The 7,378-nt window shown below is 39.6% G+C and overlaps 1 long non-coding RNA gene across 1 annotated transcript; it reads right to left on the reverse strand.

The window, feature by feature from the left end:
• Positions 1 to 4,724: 4,724 nt before the first annotated feature.
• Positions 4,725 to 5,514, reverse strand: LOC109615232. Its single transcript, XR_004574879.1, has 3 exons — positions 5,259 to 5,514; positions 5,066 to 5,146; positions 4,725 to 4,891 (listed from the first exon to the last, which is right to left on the reverse strand). It is a non-coding gene; the product is annotated as an uncharacterized LOC109615232 (long non-coding RNA).
• Positions 5,515 to 7,378: the final 1,864 nt, after the last annotated feature.

Here is a 7,378-nt window from a genome sequence, read left to right on the forward strand (position 1 = left end):
ACAACATAATTTCCCAGAAGTTGTGCCCTGGTGAGATTAAATAATAGACAGTAATGTCTTTCTTCGTGAATTCGGAACAGATGTGAATTTATACACACATTATCAAAGCAAATTATGTTTACATGACACATTATCAAACAGTAATGTAAATGACAGAAAAAAACACAAGGGGGCAACATGACTATGTTAGGGTTGTTATGGAGGATTACAGAATGTTAAAATTGCTTGCCTATATAAACATCCTCTCAGTGTGTTCCATGTTATCAGCCTCTCCTGTCACAAAGAAAGGAATCAAGAAGAGGCTGTTACATGTTACTGTACAATCTGGTTTTATGCTTCATCTTGTATTCTATGATAAAAGGCAGTATGGGACATTGGCTGTGGACATTATTTATTCTTGCTGCATTAATCTTTGGTATGATATCTCTCTCATTGTCAATTTCCCAATACATTAACAGCAATTTTCACAAGATATTTTTTTTTTTCCCCAGAGTGCAGAGGAGCAGACAGAGTTATTCAATTGAAGATGGAAGTGACTGCTTATGAAGGAGAAGATGTTTCACTCAACTGTGAATATGAGACAAGTTATACATCTCCATCCTTATTCTGGTACAGTTTCTCCACAAACAGCTACCCGGAATATGTTTTGCGTAAGGATGTCATTGGACCAGGCGATTTAAGCAGTAGATTCAAGGAAAGATTTCAAGCCAACCTAAGTACCAAGACAAACTCAGTCCCCTTGATGATCCAAAGACTGCAGCTGTCTGACTCTGCTGTGTACTACTGTGCTCTGAAGCCCACTGTGACAACAGGATATACAGACACTGTACAAAAACATACTATAGGTTTACACAATGACAAAAAACCCGACTCTATATTATACAATCTTTATATCTGCCCAAATGTAAAATGTATGTAAATAATTAAGAACTTTTTTAAAAGCATTATTTTATGTTAGGAGATATTGCTACTCAGTGAATAACCAAAAGTACAAGAGAGCATGCTAAATATTACACAGATTGTAGTGTAGTCTAACATCAGGCAACAGTAATCACAGAAAATAAATAACAGTGCCTGGCAAGGCAGTAAGACAGGGTCTGGTAGTGTTCCTGAAGGAAATACAGGTGCTGGTCATGAAATTAGAATATCATCAAAAAGTTGATTTATTTCAGTAATTCCATTCAAAAAGTGAAACTTTAATGTATAATGTATACATGCATTCCACACAGACTGATATATTTCAATTTAAGACCACTGCACCTTCTTCTTTCCTTTACAAAAAAGTAGAGAAGGAAGGTTTTGAGTGAGGAACCGAAAGGTTAAAATTAAGAGGCCACAGCAAATTGAACGCTTCTGTTCCTCACTCAAAACTATTCTTTTCAACTTTTTGGAAAGGAAAAAAAAAAGGAGCAGTGGTCTCTCCGGAGCTGTATAAGGCAACAGAGATACAAATCTAGTCTGTACATTTTATGTTTAATGTCCTTTCCAATATTGTTATTGTCTGTTCTTTTTTACAGACTACAAACCCGATTCCAAAAAAGTTGGGACACTGTACAAATTATGAGTAAAAAAGGAATGGAATAATTTACAAATCTCATAAACTTATATTTAATTCACCATAGAATATAGATAACATATCAAATGTTGAAGTGAGACATTTTGTAATGCCATGCCAAATAATGCCTCATTTTGGATTTCATGAGAGCTACACATTCCAAAAAAGTTGGGACAGGTAGCAATAAGAGGCCGGAAAAGTTAAATGTATAGATAAGGAACAGCTGGAGGACCAATTTGCAAATTATTATGTCAATTGGCAACATGATTGGGTATAAAAAGAGCCTCTCAGAGTGGCAGTGTCTCTCAGAAGTCAAGATGGGCAGAGGATCACCAATTCCCCCAATGCACGGCAAAAAAATGTGGAGCAATATCAGAAAGGAGTTGCTCAGAGAGAAATTGCATAGAGTTTGAAGTTATCATCATCTACAGTGCATAATATCATCCAAAGATTCAGAGAATCTGGAACAATCTCTGTGCGTAAGGGTCAAGGCCAGAAACCATACTGGATGCCCGTGGTTTTCGGGCCCTCAGACGGCACTGCATCACATACAGGAATGATACTGTAATGGAAATCACAATATGGGCTCAGGAATACTTCCAGAAAACATTGTCGGTGAACACAATCCACCGTGCCATTCGGCCTGCAGTCCAGATCTTTCATCCATAGAAAACATTTGGCTCATCATAAAGAGGAAGAAGACCTCAGACAGTTGAGCAACTAGAAGCCTGTATTAGTCAAGAATGGGACAACATTCCTATTCATAAACTTGAGCAACTTGTCTCCTCAGTCCCCAGACGTTTGCAGTCTGTTATAAAAAGAAGAGGGGATGCCACACAGTGGTAAACATGGCCTTGCCCCAACTTTTTTGAGATAAAATCTGCTTATTTTTCCCTTAAAGTGATACATTTTCTCAGTTTAAACATTTGATATGTCATCTATGTTGTATTCTGAATAAAATAATGAAATTTGAAACTTCCATATCATTGCATTCTGTTTTTATTCACAATTGTACAGTGTCCCAACTTTTTTGGAATCGGGTTTGTAGACTATATTTTCTTATAAAGTTCAATGATGGCTTTTATAGTGATAAAGAAAATCTGAGTGCTGCCAGCATCATATCCTGCTCCTAAAATAACGCTAATGAAGCCTGGTTTGGTCATCATTACATACACCTACACAAATGAGCAGACGCCCTGCAGGTGTGTCAGCTAATTACTGGGTAGGAGGAAGGAGGAGGACTGGGTTCAGAAGGCCGGTGAAGCCGAACGTTTGAGCCCAGGTGCACCAGCAGGGGGACCCCAAGGAGAGTTGTGACAGTAGCTCTTAAAACATATATAGAAATATAATTACAGGAAAAATAATAACAATTTCATAGAGAGAGACCAAAGTCAAAGCCATTCAAAAAAGTAAAATACATAGAAATTATATCAGCGGTCATGTTGATGATTATCGTATAGAGGCAGGCAGGAGAGGAAAATGCAAGAGAGCTTCCCATAGATTATATCATCATAGATTAAAATGTTAATATGTAATACATTTATACACCGATCAGCCATAACATTAGGACCACTGACAGGTGAATTAATCGATCCAGCAAAATGCATGGACCAGCACCACAAAAGCAGGATGATAAAATATGCTTTTACTCACCAAGGCCAAGGGCTCACTTGAAGAGAAAGGTGGCAAGGCGGTTCTTCCTCTGGGCAAACTTTTCGTTTACTTTGGGAATTAAGTAATTTAGCTGCTGAATCAGCTGGCCTTCAATGGACAACATGGCCAATGCGTTGAGTCGCGGCTGTCCCATGGTATTGCGAGGGAAGGTTTTTACCCTCTTCAAGGTGGAAAAGTTCCTCTCTGACTCAGATGTCGTCATAGGTGTTGTTATGATAACTTTCAGCAGAGTGACGGTCTCAGCAAAAGCCTCCTCTAGATTGTTCTCATGGATGGATCTTAACAGAGACAGGGCCATCTTACCAGTGTGAAGCTCAGTGTGGCGGTACAGAGTGGTCAGCTTAAACTTTTCCTTGTTTCCTAGAGGCCATAGTTTCACCGCACAGTCAAGCTCAGATGTAGGGAATGACAGGAAAAATTGTGGGAAGAGCGAGCTGTCAACCAGCTTGGCAGCGATCAGGTGGTCACTTTGTGAAAACCTCTGCTCCACCTGGGAGATGACTGTCGCATGCCTCCTTCATCACCGGCGCTGTGTTGGTTACTCATCGGCCTGGCTCGTCTGTTCCATCGTGAACAGTGGCAGCCTATTCATCAGTTTGCTTCCACATATTCTGGACATTCTCCTAGAAACGGGTGAGCGTCCTGCTAATCCCAGATGCATCGATGCTCCATTTTTGCAGAATGTTGTATAAAACATCAACTTCTGGCATAAGGAAGAAAGAAGATTCCAGCAGCTGCAGAAAGGCTCGGTCCCTGAGTTTTTTTGACAGGCCGTATGCCTCACTTATGGTGGCCTCATCTCATCCTGTTTGTGTGCGTAAGTCCTCCATACACAGGAGCAGCGCAGCGCGGTTTTCCCAAACTGCATTGACAGTTCTACTTTTAAAGTTCCATCGTACAGCGGGTGTACGTCTCCTTGGAATGCGTCTCTGTGTTGCCTCAGCAAGTGCCACAACACGTTTTGGAGTGCCAGAGACAAAGGTGGCAAAAGCAGTTAAATCTGAAAAAAAAAACTTCAGGATGCTCATCCTTGTTGAACAAAGTTGCTACAAAGTCAGGTTCAGCTTGGTGAGCATAGCAGTGAACAAACTGGGCATGTGGGTATGTCTCTTTCATTAGCGTCTGTACCCCTCGGACGTTTCCACTCATTACAGCTGCACCATCGTAAGTCTGAGTGATATGCTTTTAGAGAAGCCAAGTCCAGTTTTATCTTTGACTTCCACAAACTCCAAAAGCCTCTCTGTCACTGTATTGTCAGGCAACATGTATCACAACACAACCACCATTTGTGATTTACAGGAGACATCAGTTGTCTCATCTGCCTGTATGGCAACAAATTATGTCTCGTCCACTTGCTTGGCTATCTCTTCACTGTACACTTCATACATACAGTCTAACAGTTCATTTTGTACAGTGCTAGATGCCCCTTTGAAGATGGGCTGAGCGTCATACTGCCTCAGAAGTCTCGAATCGCCCTTACACACAGTCTCGAAAATGCATCTCAATATTCCAGGATTCAGGGAGTCCACTGACTCATCGTGCCCCCGCAGTGAAGAATGCAACTGATCATTGACTCACTGGATGAGGATGCCCAACCTTTTCTGCTCCCAAAATGTGATGGATTACAAACTCCACGCTGAGGTGTGTGAGAACGGTTAGATCCTAAACAAAAAAAAACAGTTGAAGCTCATTGAATAATGTTGTTAATATGTTCATAAGTGAGGTAGGAGAATTGACAACTATGAAGAATGCAATCATGGACATGAAAAATTAACTACATTTCTATTGCCAAGGTGTATGTAGAGGGTTGTAAAAAAAAATATTACACAGACTTACTGGCTGACCCTGGACTAAATGCTTCTGCTGATTCAGACCTTGTGGGTGAACAATGAGGCGTTGGACAAGAACATCCAGAAACTGAAAAAGGAACAGGAAGGTTAAAAGACTTTGTTTTGAACCCAAGCTTAAAAAAAACTTTATATTCCATTTGCATTGTGAGCAAGTAGAATAAATAAAAACATGAAATTACTGTCTGAAGATGCAGGACTCTCTGGTCGTCTATTGATGGTGTTAGCCAGTTCTGGGGGTGCAGGTAACTCGAGCAGCATTGCATTTTGTCCTGTGGTTGCTAAAAGAAATTCCAAAACCAGAAGCAGTACAGCAACATATTGCTCATATTGCCAACCATTCCCTGAAGTTTGATAACTGAATTATACCACTGGACCAGCCCAGCTATTTTACTCACCCCTATTTGAGAGCTTAATCTTTGGTGGAGGAACCGGAAGCAACACTGTATCCTCTTGACAAGAACATGCACAATGAAATTAATCACAGTATAAAAACAATGAATACTTAATACAGGTAAATTTATATGCAGACATCATGATGCTTGCTACTGAACAATTTAAATAGTGTAATCCTGGCAACGTTTTGTAAGGATATCTTTCTTGTAATAATACTAATATTTGTGGTTCTTGAGATCAGTTTAATTCTCCATTCTCAAATGTTTTTTTGGGAAATTCACAAATAGCCTATATTAATTGTATTTTAAATAAATAATTAGTCATATATACAAAATCCTTATAGTGATTTTTTTTTAATACTGGTTTAACTTTAAATTTTAGAAAAACTCGTTTTATCTACTTTTATGCGGGTAGCAGCTACCCGAACCGTTGTAGGACTCTGATGGCAATGGATAGCCACCTAAAATGGCAGCGCCTTCGCGGTGTTAACGCGTGACTTCCAATTCTCAATCTTGACCTTCACCATCTAACGTTAGCTAGCTAACTTTCGTGCATGCTAGTATGAAGAAAAACCCACTGGATTCACAAAACCCACAAAACTCACTTAGCCGTACTGCAACGCCTAATCAAAGCTGAAATTAATTAATCTGGATATCTACCTCGATGTAACATAACAAGTTACAAAATAATCACAAACAGTTAAACCTTACAGGCATTTTGGGAATTTAACACTAACGTTAACTGCCCATCGGTGTGCACTTGTGGTAAAGTTAGCCGAATGTCTACAGTAACGTTACGTTTACTATAAAAAAAAGTCAGGTTTGGATGAAATAAGGTAAAAGTTTATAATGTTACACTTATTTTGCTATCATATCGAATTATTTTGGCATAGCTTGCTTGCTTACTTACTTTACACAGCTGCTGGCGGTTGGCTTGATGGTTGGGGGGGGGGGGTAATACAGAGCGCGCCACATTCGCATGCTTCTTCTTCTTTGGTTTTATGGCAGGTGGCAAGAAAATGTTTTAATGGTGCGCCACCAGGTGGGGTGGGGTAATTATTTCCATATGATATTAATCGCAGTTTCAATGAATTTTTTTTCATATACTTTATTTCATAAACTTTTGACGGAATATATAAAACTCTTTACATTTATTTAAGATAATAATGAACATGATTTGGTAACTTTTTTATGATCAACTGAAAAGAGTCAAACAGTCTACTTAGTTGAAAAACCGACTTATTTTCAACCATATTTCAACGTTGAAAGACGTAGTCAAACAGTCCAGCCAAACTACTTCGTTGAAATCACGTCGAAAACCAGTCCAAGGCGGACCGACTTATTTTCAACCATATTTCAACGTTGAAAGACGGTAATTGTTTACTGGGCTACTACTGCGAACTCGAATCGGCAGAATGCAGTCGGAAGCAGAAAGGCAGGGACCAATGAACATGAAATGAAATCCTAACACAAATGATATGCAATTTAGGAAGATGCTATATTCATGGGTAATAAATTATAGGAAGTAATCTTGTAGCTATTTGCTTGTGTCACATTTGCTAGCAAATAAATGGTTAGCAGGTTAATAGACATGAGAGAGCAGTACTGTAACAGGTAGTTACCGAATCAAGCCCTGAATGTACAGCTAGATAGGGTTTTTCAGAGCGTTGAGTTCCTCTAGCTACGAGGGAAAGAAGGTCTTTTGGACAGATAGCACTGAGAGTGACCTAGAGGAGCTTAGAATTCCTCTGTTACAATGTGAGCAAGGTGTTGGGAGTGAGAAACTGTATTACACGGTGTTAATTGGCAGTTATTGGCCACCATGCACCTGAGACACAAACAGGCCTGCAATGAAGGGTTGAGGGTAGGAGAGTGAGTGAGAATGTGTGTGTGGGCCCACGTTAGTT

Source organism: Esox lucius, chromosome 3 (genome assembly GCF_011004845.1).
Source record: "Esox lucius isolate fEsoLuc1 chromosome 3, fEsoLuc1.pri, whole genome shotgun sequence".
In the NCBI taxonomy this organism is placed as follows: Eukaryota; Metazoa; Chordata; class Actinopteri; order Esociformes; family Esocidae; genus Esox; species Esox lucius.